At 41.5% G+C, this 23,803-nt stretch overlaps 1 long non-coding RNA gene across 4 annotated transcripts in view; it reads right to left on the bottom strand.

The window, feature by feature from the left end:
- LOC143694085 (uncharacterized) overlaps nt 1-23,803 on the bottom strand; it is a 106,762-nt gene that overhangs the window by 62,692 nt on the left and 20,267 nt on the right. For 2 of the 4 annotated variants that reach the window (XR_013182274.1, XR_013182276.1), the window contains 4 exons: nt 23,499-23,656; nt 20,088-20,185; nt 7,605-7,676; nt 603-4,422 (listed from right to left, as the gene is read on the bottom strand). This is a non-coding gene — a long non-coding RNA (uncharacterized LOC143694085). Of the gene's footprint in view, nt 1-602; nt 4,423-7,604; nt 7,677-20,087; nt 20,186-23,498; nt 23,657-23,803 lie in introns of those variants that run through there. The other 2 variants (XR_013182275.1, XR_013182277.1) reach the window with 1 other exon arrangement.

Below are 23,803 nucleotides of genomic sequence, written 5' to 3'. Positions count from 1 at the left end.
TTTTTCAGCTCTGTCTGTAGCTCCTTCAGAAACCTACAAAGAGCATTTGGAGGAGCTGAAATGCAGAAAGATCCAAGAGCCCTCTGCTTTACGGGTGTAACCCCAACAACATTTCAAAGGGCTTCTCAGAGGGGTTGCCAAGACTTTCCCTGTTCCCAGACAGGGATCAGGCAGTACCACAGCAGTGCCCACAGCTGTGACACCAGGGCTGAGGGCTGGGCTGAGATGTCACCCTTGACCAGCGTGGGGAGGCTCCTGGCACGACTCCCAGGGCTCCTTCTCTGGTCTGTCCCACATCGGGGCTGGGCTACAGCTCTGGCAGGCAGCCCTGAGGAGGAGCCAGGGGAAGGAGCTGAAGAAAAAGCTCAAGGAAGAAAAAGTGACTGTTTGGTTTTGCTTTGGGACAAAATGCAAGCAAGATAGGAAACGACTGATTTACCTAATCATGTTTCTAATTATCACAATGGAAAGACAGGGCACACTGACAGTGCTGAATAATCAATCCCAGACCAAAATCACCCAAACTGCAGCTTCATCTTTAATTTTTGCCTTTTCTGCACTCATAGAAGGGCTGGAAGTTGATAATGGGGGAGGGTCCTCATCTGCACTGTACTGACTTGCAAAGGCAGTCATCCAAAACTAATATTCTGGGTTGAGTTCCTGGAGAGGGATGTTGGGGTTTTGTGGTGGGGAAAGGTTGGCAACCTCAACTCTGATCTGTAAAATTCCTCCTTTAGCCCTCATACATTTATTAGCTTGTTTTCACACCTTGCCCTCTTTGAAGGATTATATGTAGTCTGGAGCCTCAGCTTTCAAAGGTACATTAAGCTTGAAGCAAACCCTGGCACCCCAGAAAATTCCCCTACACTGAAGGTCATATCTACATTGACTGGCTTCCTAAATTTTCCCTGCCTCTCTGTTTTTTTTGTAAGAACTGTGCAACTTATGTGTGTTCTAACACATCCTTTTTAACTCAACAAAAATGCCATATCTAAAGCTTTAACTGCCATATGTCCCATATAGGCATATGAAGCATATTTCTTTTTAATTCATATTTTATTGGAAGCCTTACAAAGCACACAGAACAGATGCCAGTACATCAAATTCATCATGCCTAGCCTTGATTACACAGACCCAGAAGCCCCAGCCCTGCCATACAATCCTTCCTTTCAGGAAATAAAACCCAAAGACCAGTTTTCCCACAGGACCACTTGTGGGCAGAAGCTGAAGCCCTTATTACTGGAGGTTCCTTGGATACAATTTAAAGTTTGAAAGTTCCTCATATAGCTGTTCACTCATCACAAAGCCCTCTCAAAGCCCAGGCATGCTGCTCCAAGGAGGAACGCCCGTCCAAAACCAGGGAAGTCCTCGACCAAATCTCTACCCCAAGCTTAGCAGCAGCTTTCTCTTTTTCTCTGGGCAGGAGTGCAGCAGATAAGGAGGGATATAGGAGAGTGCAACATCACAAATAACCACCACCAGGAGCTGCTGCTATGTGTGAGGAGATGCCATGTCAGTCACAACAAAACCTGAACCAAATCTGCTTTGCAAAGAGGAGATTTAAAAGTCCCCTGAGGGCGTGACGTGCTATGCCATGACAAAATACCAATTAAAAATAAATTAACAGAGCAGATTCTCACTGGCCTGGAATTTCCTCCTATCGTTTGTGGTGCAAATCAAAGCATGATATACTGCAAAATTTTAGATATATTTACATATGTTTGGGCTGCCCGTGTTTACTCACTCAAGGTTTCCACTCCACACCACTTGTTAATGCATTTGGCATGGTCTCATGTAAATACATCTAGGATTTCAAAGGAAGGTCATTCCTTGTTCCCCCCTCCACAGGGAGGGAACATGCCAGAACTGTGCTGAGGATATGGAATGAGATCACTCCAGATCAGAGTCACTGTGGGTGGGTAACCATGAGGTTACCCCTATGGCATATGTCAAAGCATTGCAAACCCTCATTACAGTCATGATATGATCACAGGAACACGACAACCCCATCTTTGAAACTGTTCCTTGATTTCAAGTCTACTTGCTGCTTTGTGGAAGTCCCTCCTGCAATAATTTTCTGCTGGTGTAATGCTAAATGGCAGCAAATAGGGGGGAAAAAAGGCAGCAGGGGGTGAGAACGGAGGAATATTCACAACAGAGGAGTGCAGAAAAGGGAATGCAAGGAAAGGATGGTGGAGGAGAATGGGAGAAAACCAGAGCACCAGCATCCATTTGAGGGTGTAACTTCAGAACAGTTCTAAGCCCTGTTTGTAAATCCCTACCAGGAGTCAGCTCTGTGTGTGATCCCAACACCCAGGGGAGCCTCCCTGGACTCACATTCACTGCTTTAAGAATCAGACCCTGTCCACTCCTGTGCTTCTCTTTCATTATTTAGAGCTTCTCAGTCAAAGCAAAGCTTCTTGAAACTCAGCCAAGCAATGAAAGTTGCAAAAATTTCCATGGTTTTTGGTCAAAAAGGCTTCAGTGCTATATAAGAAAGGAGATGCCACTATCAAATATAAAAAATGCTGTCCCTACAGCAATTTCTTTCCAGGCAATTGCCCTGGTCCTTGCCCAGGCAATGCCCCTGCAATGCACAAACATCAGTTCTGATCCCACGTGACACAGATTTTGTTCATATTTATTCTAAGCTGTTGTGGAAATAAAGTCTATGTTGGTTTTCAGCTTTATTTTTTAGACTCTATGGTAAAGAGTTTTGAATTTATTTTTCTTAGAATAGAATTTTATTTCTTTAAAATACATCTGGCTAGTTGGCATAAAATGAAACTATAGCTGGCTCAGTCCCTAGAGTTTAAAGGAATATTTCTGGTCACAGGGGACTTAGCTCAAAATTTATTTCAGGATTATGCACTTGAGGATTAAGGCAAAATACAACCCATGCAACACTTACTATTTTATATTTAAAATTTAGAACTGCTTTGAAAAGCCCAGCCAGAATTTTTTTTTAACTTGTAAAAGATTACTGTTAATCTTTCAAATTTTAAAGCTGAAGTTATCTTTTTAGGAACTGTACATATCTCTGAAACACCTCTTTGCATAACATGACAGGATTTGTGGAAGTCATACTTCAAATGGGTTTCTTTGTTTGTTATTTCTTTTCAAGAATGCACCACATTGACACCCCTAACTCTTCTTCTCTAATTAGGATGGGATTTCTGATGGGATTTCATTTTTTTTGTATCTAACTCTAGTCCACCTCAATCCCAATAGTGGCTTAAATGGGAGCAGGATTATCTCTTTTCAGAAGACATTTGAAAATCCAGAATTGATGCCAATTTTTACTTAATTTAGACCACAATAACTCATTTTTGCAGGGTACTGAACTAACCCTCTTAGGAATACAGCTTCCCATGACTCAAGAGGAATCCAAGATGGAACTTGGACATCTGGATTTATGACAGCCCAGAAACACTGGGCTTTCACCCAGGTCTGTGTGTGAGACAGCTGCAGGACGGATGCCTGGCGCTGTGGAGCTCACAAGGCAGGTTTTGAGCAGGTGTAAAAGACCACAGCTCTTCTGAGACATAATTTCCAGTGAGACTAGGTCAGCTGAGCTCCTTGTGTCGGGCTTAGAACAACCTCTATCATTTACAGGGTGGTTTATGTCCCTCAGGGGCAGGTGGTACCCTTGGGTGAGACCCCACCTGCAGAGCTGCCTCCAGCCCTGGGGACCACCACAAGAAGGACATGGAGCTGCTGGAGCAAGTCCAGAGGAGGCACCAAGATGACCAGAGGGATGGAGCAGCTCTGCTGTGGGGAAAGGCTGAGAGAATTTGGCTTTTTCAGCCTGCAGAAGAGAAGCTGAGGGGTGACCTCATTGTGGCCTGAAGGGAGCCTGGTACGAAGATGGAGAGAAACTATTGACAAGGGCCTGGAATAGCAGGACAAGGGGAACGGCTTCAAACTGAAAGACAGTTAGGAGAAAAGTCTTCTAAATATTAGGAGAAAATTCTTCCCTGTGAGGGTGGTCAGGCCCTGGCACAGGGTGCCCAGAGAAGCTGTGGCTGCCCCTGGATCCCTGGAAGTGTCCAAGGCCAGGGTGGATGGGGCTGGGAGCAACCTGGGAGGTGCCCCTGTCCATGGCAAGGGGTGGGATGAGAAGAGTTGAATGTCTCTTCCAAGCCAAACCCTTCTGTGATTCCATGATTTTGACATCCTGATGCTCCTCAGAAGGAACTCCTCTAGAGGAGAGCATAAAGCCTGTCACTGACTCCAGTGATTCACAGAAAGCAGGGTTTGCACACCATGGCAGACCTCACTGCTGCCCTGCCACATCCTCTCCATCCTTGTGTCTCCCACGTGTGTGTGCCCAGCTCCAGAGCCAAGCCTAAAACCCCTGGGCACACATTCCCCAACAGCAGCATCATCACCTGTGTGCACTTCAACCAGTCCCAGCTAACACTGCAACAGAAAGAGAGGACAGTCAGAACATCTCTTCTCTCACCAAGATACACAGCAGCAGCCCAATATAAGAGCAGATAAAAGTTTTGGAGAACTGAAAAATTTAGGGCTGATCCTAGGATAGGAGTGTGCATTATAAATTGTCTTCAGGTGGCTTCCAGGTTTATGATTCTGTAATAACTTGTCTGATGCAACAAAATTCTCAAGTGTATTAATCTTCAGGTGAAAATATACTGAAAAAATCCCTATATCTTAAAGATCACAGGTAGCAGATAGATACAGGTTGATCTGATAGCAGATCAATACAGGTTTATGAGCTGATTTCTAAAAAGCAAAAGCAGAAATGTAAAAATGAACTTGTTTCCTGCTTTCCAGTGTGACACCACTTTCCCTACATCCCATTCAAATATTATCTTGCCCTTTCAGCCAGCTCCTACTCGAGCTGACCACAGCAAAACTAACAGCTCTAGTTACCTTTTTTGCCAAATGCCAATTCAGCTGAATTAAACTTCTGTATCAAACTATGCAGCTTGGATGAGGGGCACTTTTAATAGTTTTTGGGAAGGCAAAAAGCTCTGCTAAGAAGAGCCCAGCGCTTGCAGAAACCAGCAAAAATAGGAGAAACTCAGAGAAGCTCATCACACCAATGAGCAGTGTGAGATTTGACAAACCCATGTTCAATGGAGGAACTATGGCAGCACATCCAGCTCATTGCTTCCCTTCAGAACAGACATTCTGTATTTTTTTTTTTCTTATCTTTAACTAAAGTTTGATTGAAACTCTTTTTAAGCAAGCCCATTCACTCACCCACAGCCTCACAGCCCAGCAGTTGTGTTTGAGAAGCACAAGTGGTTTTGTGCAGGGTTTGTGGATATATCCCTCATGGGAGGAGGAACTATTTTTAGACATATCCTGATGCATCATTGTGTTTATGTAGAAAATTTAAAAACAGTTGGTTAGAGAAAATTTGACTTCTCTGTTAGCACATGAGTGAGAGCTGACTCACATTTTTATTATCTGAGTGGGTCTCATCTACTGGAACCACTGTTTCCAGTAGTTGTATCTGCCCCTTCTCACATCATCAGTTCTTCCTCTGCATGTCTCTCCCACACATATTTAAACTTTTGAGTATCAAGAATAAGGGAAGTGAAAACACCCTATTCATTTCAGGATGCAAAATAAACCACTCTTTTGGGGTTAAAATCAGAACAGCAATTTCAGGATATAGTTACTAGTCAATTAGCATCTCCCAAGTGCTTTGTGCAAAGGTTTTCTGGAAGGCCAAAATGAAGCCCCAGCAAGCAAAGGCTGCTATGATTTTAACAGGGAAGACTTTGCTAAGCTATGCCCAAATAAAGTAAATTATGAGTGATCTTTAAGATATAGGGATTTTCCAGTATGATGTTTTCACATAAAGACAACAGTAATAGCAGTACATTTTATAGCTGTTAAAAGTATTTGCTGAAGGAGCTAGACTCTATAGCTTGTAGAATATTTTAAGATTAAATCCTATTTTATTGCTTGTGACTAGAAAGAAAAGGAGGAGCTTGGTATTTATTGGGATGGTGGGTATATCCTCTTATATAGGACAATGTGGTTGTTGATGGGTTGATATTTGTTATGCATGATTTGTATCAAAATGAAATCTGCATTCACAAGATGGACTGAAACTTAGATGTTACTGGTTTTCCAGGATGCCATGATTTGAGAATTGGTGAACCTTCAAAGCATAATTATTCTATTAGGGAAATGTGAATGATTTTTTTCCATGCTGTGTTACAGTAACCATAACTAACTGATGGTTTTGCTTTTAATTATCTTGAAATAATGTTCCTAAAGACAACTAATTGCTGAATCATAAACCTGGAAGGCACCTGCAGACAATTTATAATGCACACACTCCTATCCTAGGACCAGCCCTAAATCTTTCAATTCTCCAAAACGTTTATCTAGCCACTCATGTTCAGGGATAGAATTGACACCCATTTCCTAGGCACTCTGGTCCCAGTGATTCAGGTTCTTACCATTAGTTTCTTTTTCTAATGTCTATTTAAACCCAGCCCTTCTTCCAGACCCCTCTGGCATAACCACCAGTTTTGCTTCTCCCACTTACTACTATGGTAAAACAAAATTTCAAGTAAGAGGAAACATTTCCAGACTATTTTCCAGAAAACAAACCCAGTGTTTGAGATTGCAAAACATGAGGCTCTTCCTAATGTTTATTTCTTTGTTTTAATGTTTGCATGCATGTCTTTTCTCACTGGTTTCAGTCAAAATTGTTATGAAAAATAAAAAAAGGTGGTTTTGTTGGTGTTTCAGAAATGGAGTCCCAATCTTATTATGCAATAAGTCAGAAAAGGCAAGCTACTCTCATGGGACTGAAATGCTGCTTTCTGGACCAGAATGGTTTCAGAAAAGCTAAACATTAAGATTTTTATCTGAACCAAGCTATGTGAGGCTCTCCCATCACTTGTTAGTATCCTGTTTTTTCACCTCCAGAGACTTCAGTTTAAATCCAGGTTCGGGTCACAGTGAGAATGAGAGTTTGGTGGTTTGCATCCTAGTGGACCTCTGTCAACAGTGAAAAACCACCATACAACCCTGCACCACTGGAAAGCTCTGCTGAAGAGAAAGCCTGGACTGGAATATCAGAGGTCCCTACAAGTCAGGACAGAAGGGCAATTCCACAGCTGGATGGAGAATTGGGAACAGCACCCGACACAAAGAAGTCCAGGGACTTCTAAATGCACTATAAATTCATTGCTGGCTTCAACTGGGACATATTTATCATCTGTCCAAACTCAATGAGCTTGTCAAACTCATTTTGAAACAATAGCTTTACCTATTATTCAAAAAAATCTGGTGAGCACCTCATACTGAGCAGTGGTGACAAGGAAAGCAATCTCAGACACTGCACTTTAAATCAAATGGCTTGGAATGTGCTTTACCATCATCCCCACAGAAAATAGCTGCTAGAGAAATGATTTGTTGTACAAAAATATCTTCTGTGTGAAGGTATATTAAAAAGTTTGATACCGTTGATCTCAAGGGAAATGCAAAAAATAAGGGAAATCATAGAAAATGGTGAGTTGCAGATCAGAGTCTGAATTTTTACATTTACCATACTAAAAAAAAAATAAGCCTAAAGTAAAATAAAAAATTGCAAATAACATCTTCCTTACCTTTTACTCCAAGTTGTCCTTTTCTCCTTCAGTCACACACACCCAGAAAGACAGAAGCCCTTCTCAGCTGCCCTGCAAACACAAAGACACAAAAAGAAGTAGAAGCACTCTTGTTTATAGGCAGATGCCAAGCACAGGCTTCCCAGCTCAGGTGCTCCAAAGCTGTGAAAGATCTCTCTGTCCTGTATCCCAAGGGACTAAGAGGATTTCCCATCAACTTTCAAAACAGTTCACAAGTGCTTTTGGACTAGAGATGATAAGTTTTTTCTCCCCATAGGAGTATTTGAGGAAAAACCAAATGGAAATGAACAGTTTTTTGCTGTCAGCATGGATGTCACTTCAGCTACTGGCAGAATGCTGGGAATTCAATAATTCAATCACCTGTGCTGGGCCTTGCAGCTTTTGATAAAAAAAAAAAAACAGAACAATTGTGCTTTTTTCTTTTTTTGCTTTTTTTTCTACCACAGTTGCACTAGATGTTTATACCCACCATGGCAGGGGATTGGAACTATATGATCTTTAAGGTTGAATTGTTTTATGATTCTGTGATTTAGAGAACAACATAAATAAGTAAAAAAAAATTGTTTCCTTGAGTTTGTGGTGTGCCTAAAGTGAGACTGGAGTCATGTGAAAAGTCACATGCATCTCAGCAGAATATCAGCCAGGAAGAGGGAAGCTAGAGTGACCCACATCATCTTTCAATCAAATTTATTTGATTGAAAACATGAAAACAAGCCCTGTGAGAACTATGGCATTGATTTTATCATTCATTTGCAAAAATGAATTCAAAGTATCTATTTTTCTGATGCTATCACAGCTTTATCTATAGGTTATTTTCTGAAGAATTCAAGTTCAAAATACATTCCACCTTGACAGCAGCTTCCTCATACAGTGAAATCTACTGCATAATGCAGTAACCATAACAAACATGTTCTTACAATAGTTTTCATCTACTTTTTAAATTTCACATTATTATCCACAGCCCATAGCAGAATGTCAGCTGTGGGACTGGATCAAAATTCAATTCTGCAGTCCCTTGAAGGGGACAATGGATATTCAACCACATATCAACTGAGGAGAGGTAAAAGAGTTTGCATTCTCAGCAATAAGACTGATGGATTTATGCAAACAGTGAAATAAAATAAACATAAATGCAACAAGAGCTAAAAAACATACATTAGTCTATTTTAAAATGGAAACACAAGAAAGCAAACCTTGGTAAACAAGTGAAACATCCTTAAAATAAAAGGCTCTTGAAAGCCTCTTCACAGCAAAAGTGAAGGTTCTACACAGTCCAAGTTCCATGTTTGCTGATGTCCACCTCAGAAACATCAGGGATCAGCTGGAGGCATTTGAAGCCAATGATCACAACCCCATTAATTGCTGTATCAGCTGTGTGCACAATTTCAGAGCCTGAGCCTAATCAGGCCTCAAGCCTTCAAGGAGAGGAGTGACCCATCAGTGAGCTCCTGCTTCATAACTCCATTTAAAGCATTTATTTTTGAACTAAAAGTAATAGAAGCCTCGATTCTTTTGAAGCATTCAGTTCCTCATGGTGACTTTTCCTGCAAGAATATAAATTACCAGATGGGATTTCTGCACCAAAATCCACTTCAGACAATGGCAGCTTGAAAACTTAGGTGCAATTTTGGGTTGAAATGTTATTGCCAATGCCTTGCTGCGCTGCCATTTTCAGCTTGGAAGTAGACATTTCAGGAACTGCAAAATGTTCTTGAGCATTCAGGACCTGCAGCAATCTGCAGCATGCAGTAATTGAATCAGCATGGTAATCTTCTGTTTGGAGCCCATTGAAGTCAAACTTACAAGGGCAGCCTGCTTCCAAATACAGCACAAATGTAGATCTAATGTGATGATCAGATAATAAGATCAAAAACACAGAGGAAATGCTTTCTTCCAAAACACATAATTAAATTGCAGACCTCACTGATACAGGAGGCTTTGGGATTGAGATAAAAAATCCCATCAGAGAAACACAATGACAATGCATATGTCAGTAGCTATAAGAAACAGGAGTGCAGACTGAACCTCTGGCCAGGAGAAGCACCAAGAGAAGTATTTAAAGTAAAATATAAAATTTCAAGGGGATTCCTGTGCAGAGACATGTTGTTTTTCCTCCTGTCCTGTTCAAGAGCAAGTCAAGAACCAGAAAGGCAGCAAATTGTGGTATGGAAAGAGTTGCATAAAATTGCAACCTCCCTCCTTTCTCAGTCATTATGGAAGTGCTAAACTTTTTGCCTCCAGACCATAGCTGTCACCTGAGGAAGGGTCATTGCAAGTGACAAGCTTTGTCTTCAAGCCAAGAAAGGTTATGGAAAGATTACAATTATACCCATCATTACTGGCTGCACACATTAGGAGAATTGTCTTTATGAAACAAAAACATGTGGGGACTAATTGGTTTTTCTTCCCCTTGCCTATCAGTCACACCTGCAGCTGGAATCAGTAGGAACAAATGGATTGTCACTACCTGGGGCTCCCCCAGCAGCCAGCATGGATAAGTTACACACTGTGGTCACATTTTCCTGCCTGCAGAGCAATTGTTTATTGCACATAATTCTACAAAGGCAAGAGAAGTCTGGGTCTGCACACGAATTCACTCATATAAATACACCATGCTGGTGTATTTATATTTATATTCAAAGCAACTTTTCTACTACATTTACTCCCTGGGCCATTCCATAGAATCACAGATCCATTCAGGTTGGAAAAGACCTCTAAGGCCATTGAGTCCAGCCTGTGACTGATCCCCACCTTGTCACCCGGACCAGAGCACTGAGTGCCACATCCAGGCATTCCTTGGACACCTCCAGCCATCCCCCTGCACAGTCCCTGCCAAGGCCTGGCCACCCTTTTAGTGAAGAAATTCCTCCTGATGTCCAAGCTGAACCTTCCCTGGCACAGATTGAAGCTATTTCCTTTTGTCTTGTCCCTTGTTCCCTGAGAAAAGAGGCTGACCCCCCTGGCTGCACCCTCCTGTCAGGGAGCTGTGGAGAGCCAGAAGGTTCCCCTGAGACTCCTTTTCTCCACCCTGAGCCCCACCAGCTCCCTGACCTGCCCCACATAGGACTGGCTCTCTAGAGCCTTTACTATATTCCTACTGGGATATCACAGCTCTTTCAGAGTCAGCGAGAAAAATCTGTAAAATGTAACTCCATGTACTTCTGCACTATTTCAGTGCAGGCTGGATGCTGAAGTGTCAGATTAGACAAACAATTAAGATTCTGTGGGCTTTACTCCCAATTATAGAAATGGCTGAATGAGCTGGATGGGGAAGAACTGGAGCATTATGAGACTTGTGTTTGTCTTTCTGCAATTACAGGGGAGAATTTAGATGAAACCATTCTGCTGTCTGTGGCTTTAATGAAGACCACTTGCCTTGCCTAATCAAAAAAACAAAAAGTATATAGTTGAGATCCAAAAATATCTTGGTTTAATGACGCACACAGGCAGAAGTTTATAAGTGGGCAAACTTCCTTGCAGCACAGCCTCAGTGCACCTGTGCAACAGCTGGGTTTAATCTGTCAGGGACTGTATTTTAGGCTGGAAACTGAATAGTGCTCCACCCAGCCATGTTCCAGTCCACAGACTTTTAACATTTCAGTGAGGGCAGAAAAATTGTATTCTGTGGGTTAAAGAAATCCAGGGATGATCTATGTGGTGTTGGGTGTTTAAAGAGAAGAAAATAAAGAAAAAAACAAAAAAGAAAAAGAGGGCAATTCAGCTAAGAAGAAAACAACCTAATCACCTGGTCTGGTGCAGCAAACAGAACACCCAGACTTACCAATAAACATGATTGATACTTGTGCTACTTTCATTACAGAACAGTATGGACAAACGGGATTCTGATCAATGCCAGCTAAGTTTATAATTTTCACAGTTTGATTAGAATTAAGATCTGCACTTCTTCCATATCTTTCAGCAGTTACATGTATTAATAGTCTGCACCAACAAACACACAGACATAGACATAAAGATCAAATCCTCTGTCCAAGGGCCAAGCACAAATCACTATCAGCCAAACGACAGCAGGGTAAATAAACAAGGCTCTAAAGCCTACAGGCTTTCCCAGCAGTGATTTAGGAGACCTATCTTTGGACACTTTTTTCTTCCTCCCCCTCCAATCGTGGGTAAGATCTTGATACCACTGACCTAAGTGGAGCCAGGTTTTTAACCATTAGCCTTGCCATACACACCCATCTGTTGCACAGATGGTATGAGGTCAGGCTATGAGCTCATACCTTCTCAGGCACAACATCAAACCCCAAAGCATCTAGAGCAAAGGATCTGCATGTGACAAGGCCATCTCAACACCACTGCTTCACCACGAAGATGAGCAGAGCTCTCTTTCCCAAACTTGCAGAAGGCAGGTTTTTCAAAAACGACCATAAAAATGTTGGTTGGCCTGCTCTGTAAGGTCTGACACTGCAGGGCACTATTCCTAAGTGCCTAAGTATTCCAAAGAATTCCTTGACACACTCTTTTATACACTGCCCCTTCTCCCTTCTATTTTTGAAGCCACTCTTTTTTGCATTGAAGATTGCTGGACTGACAAGTGAAACACATAATAAAATTAACCAAAGTTATTACTGCGAAAATAAACCCTTCTTAACACTGTGATTAACCTGTCAATTTATGGCCCCGTGGAAAAGTTATTCCACCAACAGCCAAACCAGTCTACTGCTGCTTCCCACCAATTCAGAAGCTAATACATCTCAGTGCTATTTGGCAATGTCCTGTTCTATAAATCACAAAATCATTTAGGCTGGAGAAGATCTCTAAAAACATCAAGACCAATTGTTAACCAAACACTGCCAAGGCCACCACTAAACCATGACCCCAAGCGCCATATCCATGACTTTTAAATATGTCCAGGGATTATGACTTCACCATTCTCTAGCCAGCCTTTTGCAATGCTTGAAAAACCTTTCTATGAAGAAATTTTCCTAAATGGCCAACTGAACCTCCCCTGGCACAGCTTGAGGCCATTTCCCTCTTGGGTTCTCTAGCTGGTCACAGTGACCCCAAGGTAGGTTAGAAAGTCTCTTCTCCCAGCCTGGCAGTCGCAGGAGGAGTCAGAACTCTTTAATTTCTCAGTCTCAAGGTGGTCTATTGTTCCTTATCTATAAAATTCTTTCTCCTGGCCTGCTGAGGTCTGCTCAGCAGGACAGTCAGAAGCACTTTCTGCCTGCCCCCGGGGTGGGGTTATCTTTTTATACTAAAAACTACATGTACAACATTTACAATTATTTTCCAATACCTATCACCTATGTTAGACAGTGAGCTACTACTCTAAACCAATCTAAAAGTGCCAACATCACAGCAGAAGATGGAGGCCAAGGAGAAGAAGGAGAAAGGCTGGACACGCCCAGATTCCTCCATCTTGCCCCCTGAACCCCCATTCTAAAAACCCCAAAAATCTATTTTTTCACCCTGTGATAAATTCACTATCATTCTACTTAAAATTTCATGGTTCATAATTCTTCACATAAGGTTGGTAATTGTTTTTTTCCAAGGGCTAAATCAAAGGCACAGGGGTCTTGGGCTCTGTGCCAAGGTCTCTGAGCCCCCTGGCCAGGGGCTCGAGTCCTCCAGGGCAGCCAGAGGAATTTCCTGGGTTCCCACATTTCCCCATGTCCTCTCTCCTGTTATTTGGGAGAGCAGACCAATCCCAATCTGGCTGCTCCCTCCTCTCAGGCAGTTGCAGAGAGCCAGAAGGTCCCCCCTGAGCCTCCTCTTCTTCAGGCTGAGCCCCTCCATCTCCCTCAGCTGCTCCTGGTGCTCCAGACCCTTCCCAGCTCCATCCCCTTCTCTGGACATGCTCCAGCCCCTCAAGGCCTTTCCTGCAGTGGGGAGCCCAGAACTGCCCACAGGATTTGCAGTGTCCCAGCAGTGCCAGCACAGGGACACTTTCCCTTTCCATCAGCTACAGATCAACATCCTCTCATCTCTCCATCTCAAACAGAATGAAGCTCTTCCTCTCATGAGACTGATGAAAATTTATTCTGCAAGCCATGACACTCCATTGGTTGGACATCCACCAGGGGCTGGGACCCTGGATTGTGTTCCTTGTTTTGGGGCCTGGTTATGTGTGACCTCAAGTGCCACTGTAACCACAGAAATTAAGGATCCTCCTGAGTCCAGTGAACAGGACCAAGCTCTGGGAGAAGCTCTGCCTTAAAGCTCTGCTTTAGATCAAAAAGTTTGAATGAAGTGAGAACACTTGCTTTTCATTTTAATGAGTGAAAGGGAGGGCAACTAGCTGCAGTTGACCTGAAGCAAAAGTTTTTTCTATAAGTTTTGCTGAACTGGAAAATCAACTTTTCACAAAGCCCCTAATCAACACAAGGTTTCATGCTGAATAAAGATGGATAAACTCCCCCACTGTATATTGCATTTTTTTCCTTAGAAATACTATTATTTTCTTCCTCAGTTTCAATTTTTCTCAGGATTAGCTTCACTTACACTAACTTAAAAGTTTGAGCTTAGAGGCTTAGAGGTGCAAGATGAGATTCCTAATCCCCTAGTGCAATCACTCCATGGAAATTAGAAAACCTTCTCCTTTTAAAGATTTATCTGTGAGTCTCAGTTAATCAAGCACAATAGAAGGATCTCAGCCTGCATAGAATTTAACATTAGAAGGAAATGCAATTTACCAGACACATGCTTCAAAAATTAAAAAATAAGCAAAACCCCAACGTTTTGCCCAAATAAATCAGCATATTTCTGAGTTGCTGAGGCTGTGGGGTGAGGAGACAATGCTGAATTCCTGTGGTGTAAGAATACATGTGCACAAATCACACCTTGAAACATACAACTCGTGGTGTTATTTGAAAGATGAAAGTTTCACCCCAATAGAATGTGAGAGGCTCTTTCTGTCAGTGACAAGCCCTTTCACATGTCTTTACCCTGAAAAGAAAGGAATGCCAGCACACCCAGTCACTTCTGTATCATCATAATTTTCTTTCCCATGCTCAGCTTGGGCAGCTGTGACGTTGTCCCAGCTCATCTATGTGAACAGCTTGATGTTCAAATGGTGTTCTGGATGGCTTTCTGGAGCAGCAAGGTGGCCCTGCCAGGCAATGCCCATCCTCATCCACAGCTCTTGCTGGTCTTGGCCATATTTCATCCCATAAATTCACAGGGATAGACAGAGAACTGCCTGACTGACTTACAGACAGACAGCTGGTGGATGGTGGAGCTCTGGAAGGAAACTCAGACTCTAAACTTCATTTGTTCGTGGTTTAGTTCTTCTCAAGGCCTTCAAAGCAAAAATTATCACATTTTCTCACAAGATTTCCTTAGCAACAAGCTCTGCAGAAATTCCTTTTGCACAAATCCTCAAGATGCAGTTTCAACACAGCTTTATGCAAATCTAATTTTTAAATAGCAGCTCTGATTCTTCTACTCACCTTTGCTTTCATGAAGCAACTAGAGATTTTGACAATTGACATTGGGGTGCTCACCATGTGTCAGCTGTGACTCTATATTACCATGCTATTTTTTTTTTCCTCAAATATTTATCTTAAGAACATCCCTGAATTGTTAAGAAGTGTTTTGAATTTCCCATCTGTAAAATAGGAATTAGGAAAGTTTCCCCAACAAACCCACAAAAAAAGACAAAGTCTGAACATCAGCATCCAATGTCCTCAAGGTGAAATGTGGACTCTAAATTTGAGCACATTTTTCTCAAACATATTTACTAGACAAAACATTTTTCAATAAAAAGCTAATAAATAAGTAATATAGGTAATGATTAAGTAATGTAAGTATAAGTAATAAATATTAGGTAATATTTAGGTTTTCCCACTATACTTGCACAAAACCAAAAACTTTCTGAAACCTCAGAAAAGAGAGGTTTTATTCTTATCTCATGGAAAAACCTGTTTGGGAGCTACATACTAGGAGGAGTCTTAAGATCTAAAATCCTTGAAGGAATCTGAGCATACAAAAAACATGCTTCCTGTATTGAGTTCAACTGACTTTGTTTCCAGCATCTAAAGAAAATGTATTCAAATTTGTTCAGTTTTATTTGAACAGGAGACATTGGACCTACTTGGGTTGAATAACTGTGATGGGGCAAGAATTTCATTGAGCTGAAGAAAAAAAACAACCTGCAAGTAATCTGAGCATACCAAAAACATGCTTCCTATATTGAGTTCAATCCCAAACCCAACTGACTTTGTTTTCAGTATCTAAAGAAGAATTGTTCAAATAAATATTCAAATATTTATTCAATTATTATTATTATTATTATTATTATTATTATTATTATTATTCAAAATGTTGTTCAAATAATATTCAAATTTGTTCTGTTTTATCTGAACAGGAGACATTGGACCTACTTGGGCTGAATAACTGTGATGGGGCAAGAATTGCATTGAGCTGAAGGAAAAAACAAAAAGCTGCCAGCCTCAGCACACAAGGCTGCATTGCCCATGAGATACAGGCACTGTAGGGATGGAGCCATAAGTGATAGATTCTCTGGCCCCAGGTAGGTGTAATAGCACCTCTTACTGACCCAAAGCTCCCACCATCAGGATGCTCCTTCCCAACACAGGAGCCAGAACTCCTGCAGAAAATTCCCCCCAGATTATTTGCATCTACTCAGGCAATTGCATTCGGTACACAGAAATCTCGACTGGCATTAAGAAAAGCAGATCACTTTGGCCAAGAGCCCCCTTGCCAGAAGTGACAACTCTGTGTCTCAGCTCCAAGCTTTGCTCTCTGCTCTCCAGCTCAGTGAGAGCTCTCTCTGTGTCTCTCAATCCAGGCCTTGCTCTCAGCTCTCTCTGTGTCTCTCAGCTCTCCATCCCCTTGTCGTGCCATGGGCTCAGCTGTGACAGAGGTAAGTTGTGCTGTCAACCACCAGCCCATATCTCTGTAACTCCTGTGCAGCTGCTCAGAACTCCAGGTCTCTCTACAGCACTGAGCCTTCAATCAAAACAAATTGTTTGTTTCTTTCTGACCACAAGAAGAAGTCTGGTTTCATTGTTTTCTTTGGCTACGTGGCCTGACTGAAAACATGCTGTAATGCTAGGAACTCCATGCAGCCCTCGCTGGAGCAAAAGTCATGCAGTTGCAGTTTGCAGTTCTGACTGACAAAGCAAAACAACTCTTTTGAGGCCATGGCACTCACCAAGCAAGCCTACTTTGCAGCCCTCACTTACACAGGGAACACCCTCAAGAGCATGAAGATACTCAGTAAAGGGTTTTGAAGGATGGCATGAGGAAGAGTTTCCAGGGACCTGTAGTGCAGAGCACAGGAATACCTGAGCTAGCATGGGAATGGAATGCCACCCAGCTGGCACAGCATGTGGCTCCTCAGGCATCTGTTCAGCCTGTCCACAGCACCCAAACCTCCTTGGCCCACCCTGGGCTGCACTGCAGATTAGGCTTTCACAGGGTGAAGTGATCTGCTGCACTACTCTGACAGCAGCTTGGGAACAGAAAGAGAAATGAGAATGTTTGGAAACATTATTTTCCAAGTTTATGCTCTTCCTGGTTGCTGGAAGAGCTACCCTGAATCCTCCTTGCTCTTCACACTTTGCTCACTCACAAATGCTGCTGCCTTTGTCTCCACAGTCCCCAGCTCCCTGGCACATCTCCTGCAGTGAAACAGAGCCCACCAGCAGAAACTTGTGATAAGTCTCAGCGTGGGTCCAATCCTGCAGTCAAGAGAGACAGACAAAAACTATACTGAGCTGGGACAAATCTGTAAATTTAACTCCCCATCTTTTGTATTATCGAACAGAATGTCAGAAGACCATAACACAGCCTGAAAGAGGGTAAGACAATGTGGTTTCCTGAGACTGGGAGGGATTGGAGCCAGTTGCCCAGGAGGTCTCATCCCTTCCCATGCTCTTCTTTTCTTTCCATGCTCCCTTCTTGCTGCTACACATCTAAATTTAGGCTGTAAACTAATTTTAACTGTAAGGGGCATGGGGTTGACTCTTTTGAGTGTCTGACACATTTTAAGAGCAGGGTAACTAAAACACAAATGCTTATGTAAATCCATCTTTTGATTTTGTAATCAATTTAGTTCAGTAATTTGTTGCAGGGATTGGCTGAAGTAACATGCCAGAATTTTTACAGCCTCTCTGCCATAAAACTGACAAGGGTAGGTTTTCTGGTTTTGTTTTTACTTCCTTTCAAGTGTAATAACTTCCCTTTTCATAAAATGCCAACATATTCTTTTAAAACTGTCAGGCTGCCATCAACCTGGTCATGATCCAGTGCCAGGCCATAGCCAGACAAGATGACTTACAAGGTAATCTTTTCTCTGCCAAACAATACAAAGATATTGGCACCTTTTCTCAGTGCTGCAAATCAGCTCAAAGGGCCACAGAAATCAGAAACTCAAGAAGGACTTCTTCCGCTTTTTGGGGTTTGCCTTGCAAGGAAAGTGGTGTTCTGCAAGGAATCTAACGTTTCATTAATAGCATGCTGGCTTCTTCCCTTTCTCCAAGACTTTTCCTCCACAGAAGTCCTGGATATAATTTTAATGAAATTGAGGATACCCTCCCCCTCTCCAAGTTACACACTGGATTCCTCAAGACTGGTTTCAAGGAAACGCTACTCCCGAGATGAAATGCAAAGCAGCTGCACAGCTTTGGCAGGGGAGGCTGCATAAATGCCACCAAAAAGTGAATCACTACCTCAGCCTAACTGGAAGTGCATCAATATTCCTGCTCAGGAAGGTCATGCAGCAGTGGAGACCATCCATAACATGTAGAAAAAATAGTACAAAAGGCCACAGAACCAGAGGACAAGACCCTATTTTTTTTCATGTAGCTGACATGGAAATTGAGGTTTTTCAAAGCTTCTCAGCCAGTAAATTAATACTTCAGCATGGTCAGAGTTTTAAGAGAGATCTATAAAGCAGTGGTATTTGCATGTGACTTCAGGACTGCACCTACACTCTTTACTGCTATAATCCCTCCAAATTTGCTTTTAAACTATTTGAGATGTATGTGGATGGTACCAAACTTCCACCTCCTTCCTGCATCTCTCACTTGGGTACTCAAAGGAGACCATGCCAGCTCTTAATTTAATAGGTCTGGAAGAACATCAAGAGTTGGGATGCAAACAAATGTCTCCACACAGGACTTGCTGGGATAAATGCAGAACCACCAGGTTTGCACATGCAGGGACCAGGTAGGGATTGTAAGAAGATCCTGTTAGTGCTTCTGGGAGAATATATTTTAAAAAAAAAAACATTTTTAATTGTATGACCATAAAGTATACAGTCAACCTAGAGACATTAGTGCATCAATCCTTCCTCATACCAATCTGTTGTGCAACACAGCACTGATGTTTTGCCAAGCTGAGAAAAGTTCACCTGGACACTGACAGGAGTCAGGCTGGTTTCCATTTTGCCTACATGGCACCACTGGGAACAGAAATTCCAGGAGTCAAACCCTGCTTTCCGCTCAATGGGTACAACTCCCTGTTTCCCACAAGGCAGAACAATGCTAAGCTAAAGACAGGATTTGCATCCACAGTAGCAAAATAGTTAAAAATGCCAAGACATATGGAAAACTGAGACATCCACACACTCTGGCAGGCAAAGCTTGCAGCAATAAAAGTATAAATATTAATTTCTTTCACAACAGCAAGCATGTAGGGATATTTTATCAGGTATTTGCTGATAATGGTGTGTTGTGGAGCGATAATGGTACAGAGGAAAGGTGAAATTTTTTCCAAATGACTTCTCAGAGTAGAAAACATTAAATTAACTAATCTATTAATGGCATTTATTGCTATAATTACTTGGTATTAGAAGAAATGTCCACATATGGTACTTGCAAAGAAGCCTATATAATTACAGTATCCATCACATACATCCTTTTTGAAAACTGGGACTATCACTGGAATTTATTCAGCTTTGGGCTCTACACAAACTATTTAGCAACACACAATAGCCATTTATTAGAGAATTCCAGCAAGGTATTATCTTTGGGAAACCTGAGTAAGAATTTCCAGCAGGAGGTTACAGGTACCCAGAGTGGTAAGGGCACGTAACTCCAGCATCCACAATTCCATTCCAAAAGGTGCAAACATTCACAAGTGTTTGCACCTTTTAATCCAACACAACATGTCATTGGAAAGGTGAAATTTGCAGTCATGTTGGAAATCTCAACCCCCCCCTGCATGCAATATTAGAGAGAAGGTAGCTGAATATCAGACACACTGAATATTGAGGTATGAAGATTGAGACAGGCACACAGAAGATGATAGGAAATCTTTCACAATACTTTGTTCCGGAAGCATGGAAAGAATGATTAAAGAAAATAAATAAAGAAAGGTGACACAGCTCACTGAAAGCTTGGAGTGATTTAGGAGTTTGTCTAGTTCTGCTTAGGAAGCCAAATGAACCACTCACCAAAGGAAAATGATAACCAGTAAGGAAAGGAAATCAGATGAATACACAATTTACACACCATCTAGATAAGAAATATTTACCTTCAGATAACTTTAAATTCAACTACTAAAATCAAGCATTTCCGGTCTCCAAAACTCTTGTGACTTAGACCAACATCTTTATAGCTCTAATCCATGTACTTGGAGATGAAAAAAAAAAAAAGAAAAAGAAAATTAAACAGAGCTTGAGGTACCCACACTTCAACTTGATCTGTTAGTGGATACACAGCAAGATAAGGTACAGTCAACAAGGAAGTCCTCAGGCAATCTTCTGCCTATAGAATACCCCAAACAAAGTAGCCCACTTTTTCTTGCTCAGTATATTTCATTTGAAATGTTTAACTAGAAAATGGGATTAGATCAAAAACAGATTTACAAGGAGAGCTGCACTTCAGTTGCACTCCACAGCTCAGTGCAAAATATTAGACATGCAAGCCATGGTGACGGAGAAACAAAGTTTCCACTCTTAAATTTATATAGTATAATTAGCAACAAATCTACTCAGAAAAGTATTTTAAATATATTTTGGTGGTTAAGCAGCACTTTCCTATGTGATTACATAATGTTATTCTTTACATCAAATCCAACTTCACCCAAGAGCTGGTTTTGACTTAAAGTGGAGTCTGGTAGTATAAAAGCATATTAAAACTGATGTGAAGTTGAATTTTATATGTGCTTCAAGACATCTTGAAAGAAGTGGTAAAGGTTGTCTTGGTGGTATTGGATCCCAGTTTCTTTGCTCACACATGAAAAGCCTTTCAAGGTTTCACTAAAGAAAACCATTTAGGTTGGAAAAAGCCCTTTTGACCCTTGAGTCCAACCACTTCTCCCAGTCTTTCTCTTCTCCTTTCTCTTGTTTGCTGGAAAGCAACAACATAACCCTTGTCAGTGGATCATGTAAATCAAATGAAAATGCACCCTCTGGATCTCAGGGGGTGAGGAATCAGCACCAGAATCATTCTCCTCTCAATCTCCACCACATGGCCCATCATGATGCCACAACTCAGCAGAACAAGCCCACAACAACCACATTTTGCACATGGTGCAACAGCCTCCAGATTTTTGGACAAAGACATGTGGGCAGGTGTGAGGCAAAGGGGAGAGGCTGCAGGTGTGTCCTACCAATGAGCTGGACACCCCTTTCTAGGGGAAAACTCATGCAAAGGGAACACTGGTTTGATGCCAAAGCTCTAGTAACATACCTAGTCAATAACTAAGCTAAAAGTTAACTAACTAACTAACTAACTAATCAATCTCATAAAGACCAACCTAACTCCTCTCTTAAGAAAAGGACTCACTCTTCTTAGGAAAAACCATGTGCTGTTGGATGTATAGAGGAGTGAGCATTATGATGGGCAAGGATCCAGGTGCTGTATGAGGCTCTTGCCTCAGAGGACTCCCAAATAAAGAGGTGAAAAGAGAAGTTACATATTCAGGCAGACAGTCAAAAGACAAAAGAGTAGCTTTGTAAAAGCAGCTGCAATAAGCTGTAGACAAAACTGTATTTGTAGGCACTCCTGAGGTGCAGGTTCAAGCAAGATTTTGAAGGAAAAGAACAAAATGTGATTTTGTATAAGTATAGAAGAATCTCTAATATATGAACAGCAGCAGTAGAAGGGCAGCTCGATATATTCAGCATGTGGCAGTGCATATTTTTTAAGTGAAAAATAATAAAATAGGTCATGAAACCTATGAATAATAAAATAGGTCATGAAACCAACCTACCTTGAGCATAGGGTGATATTTTTAAATTATCTATATTTGTTTTGATATTTCTGTATTTACTATTTACCCCCTCTTTAACATTGAACTAATCTGACTTTATTTTAGCAGGCAGCACTTTATTAACACTCTAAAACTTCAAGTTTCCTCAAAAATGCCTTCAACATGCAATTTGGATGACAGCCAGGCATGGAAAGCCACCTCTAACAGAAAAGTACCAAGAAATGGAATGAACTTTGGAATGGAGAGTATGTGAAGTTCAATTATTATGAAAATACAGCAAACATGAAGAGTAGCTGGTGTGCCACAGGGAAAAGCCCTGCACAGGCTGATTGCCCAATCCACATTTCTTTCATGGACTCCTAATGATAACATAATGGTGAGTAAAGCAGTGCCAGTGCTGTGAGTTTCATTCACACACCAACTCAAACTTTAACATATTTGCCTTAAAGAAGAAACAGTCCTGTGGTAATTCCATAGTCTACCTCAATCCCTCCACCTCAGGTACCCCAGAGGCAGCAGAGGATCACTTCCTGAAACACAGGTAGGAGTGGGAAAAGTCTAAATACACATTGAAACATTCAGCCAGGGTCTTTTTAAAAATGTGCATCCCTTTCCCCCTCTGGAGTGCAGGACCCACATGGCTGAGCTCACACCACTACTGCAGTGGCTCTCTGCACTTCAGCTCCAAGGGTAGCTGCAAACATTCAAAACCATATTTTGCCCCGGGTTGTTTGCTTCAAAGAGTAATTAAAAAAACACAAACAACAAAAAACCCAACCAAAACATAGAAAAACTGAAACAGGGCACAGCATTAACACTCTTCCTCCAGTGGCCGAGCAGGACCAAGGATTAACTTCTTTGCAGAAATCCTCTAGAGGAGAAATAACGAAATTTTGCTCTGTGCAGGAGTTTAAAACATGGCCAGATTTTAGGAATTGTACCAACAGGGGAGGGAAAGTGTTCTCACAACTGCATGCCTTCCTTGGGTTCCTTCCCAGCATTCATGGGACAGAAAAAACCCAAAGAAAAATAACTTCCCTGCCTCACCTGGCCATTATTAATTACAGAGTTAATCAAACTGGAAAGGCCACACAACCCCATTTAATTAGAACCTTGGAGAGAAACCACTCTTTTTTTTTTTTTCCACTGTTGCTTTTCCATTACTTTTAGGCAGGGGGACAGTAATCAGAAAATATAATTTTCTGACTGCATGGACAGGCAAAAGCCAGAACTGACTTATTTAACATGGGAGGAATAAAGGTAAAATTTCTGGTGAATGACAGGAAAAAAATAAACACCTGTCATATTAACTTGAAAGAAACCTGCTAACTACTGTAATTTAAATAATCTTCTTACAAATGAATTGAAAAAAAAACTTTAAGGCTTAGGTAGTCTTAGGAAGCAATGGCATATATAAGCCACAGCCTTAGTGTAGACTACTTGCTTTCCAGTGTATTTGGGTACAATTATCAAAAGTGGATACATACAGCTGAATGATAGAACAGCTATAATTGAGGGGAAAATTTGGCCTGGTCTCAAAGATCAAGTAAAAATTATAGTTACATCCATATTAAGTAGAAAAAACCCCCCAACCATTAGTTTCCTAGCTTAAATCTCTTGCTGAAAACACATTTTAAAATCTGATACTAAACAGCCCAGCCATAGTCCTGATACAAAATACAGTACTACAGATGACACACTAGGAAAAATAAAACAAAATTAACATACCAATGTTTGTGGCTGGACCACTGTACCATTACTGGCATTTTGCTTATGTAGTGATTCCATTGGTGTTTTGCATTACATGGCAAAAACATAGGTTCCCCTTCTAAGAAAAGAATTGCTTAATGTGCCAAATGGTACATCTGGAGAGAAGTACTGCCAGCCTGCAACGATAACAACAAAAACAGATTCATCCAATGCTTGCTGGCTGGGTTTCTAGACGATGATATTCCTATTAAGAATCATATATTGGTGTGTTACTTAAAGCTTTCAGCCTGGAAAGCATCCTTAATCCATTATTTGATGGCTTT

This window comes from Agelaius phoeniceus, chromosome 5 (genome assembly GCF_051311805.1).
Source record: "Agelaius phoeniceus isolate bAgePho1 chromosome 5, bAgePho1.hap1, whole genome shotgun sequence".
Taxonomy (NCBI): Eukaryota; Metazoa; Chordata; class Aves; order Passeriformes; family Icteridae; genus Agelaius; species Agelaius phoeniceus.
The sequence above is the reverse complement of the archived record's forward strand: the minus strand, read 5'-3'. Positions and strand labels throughout refer to the sequence as shown.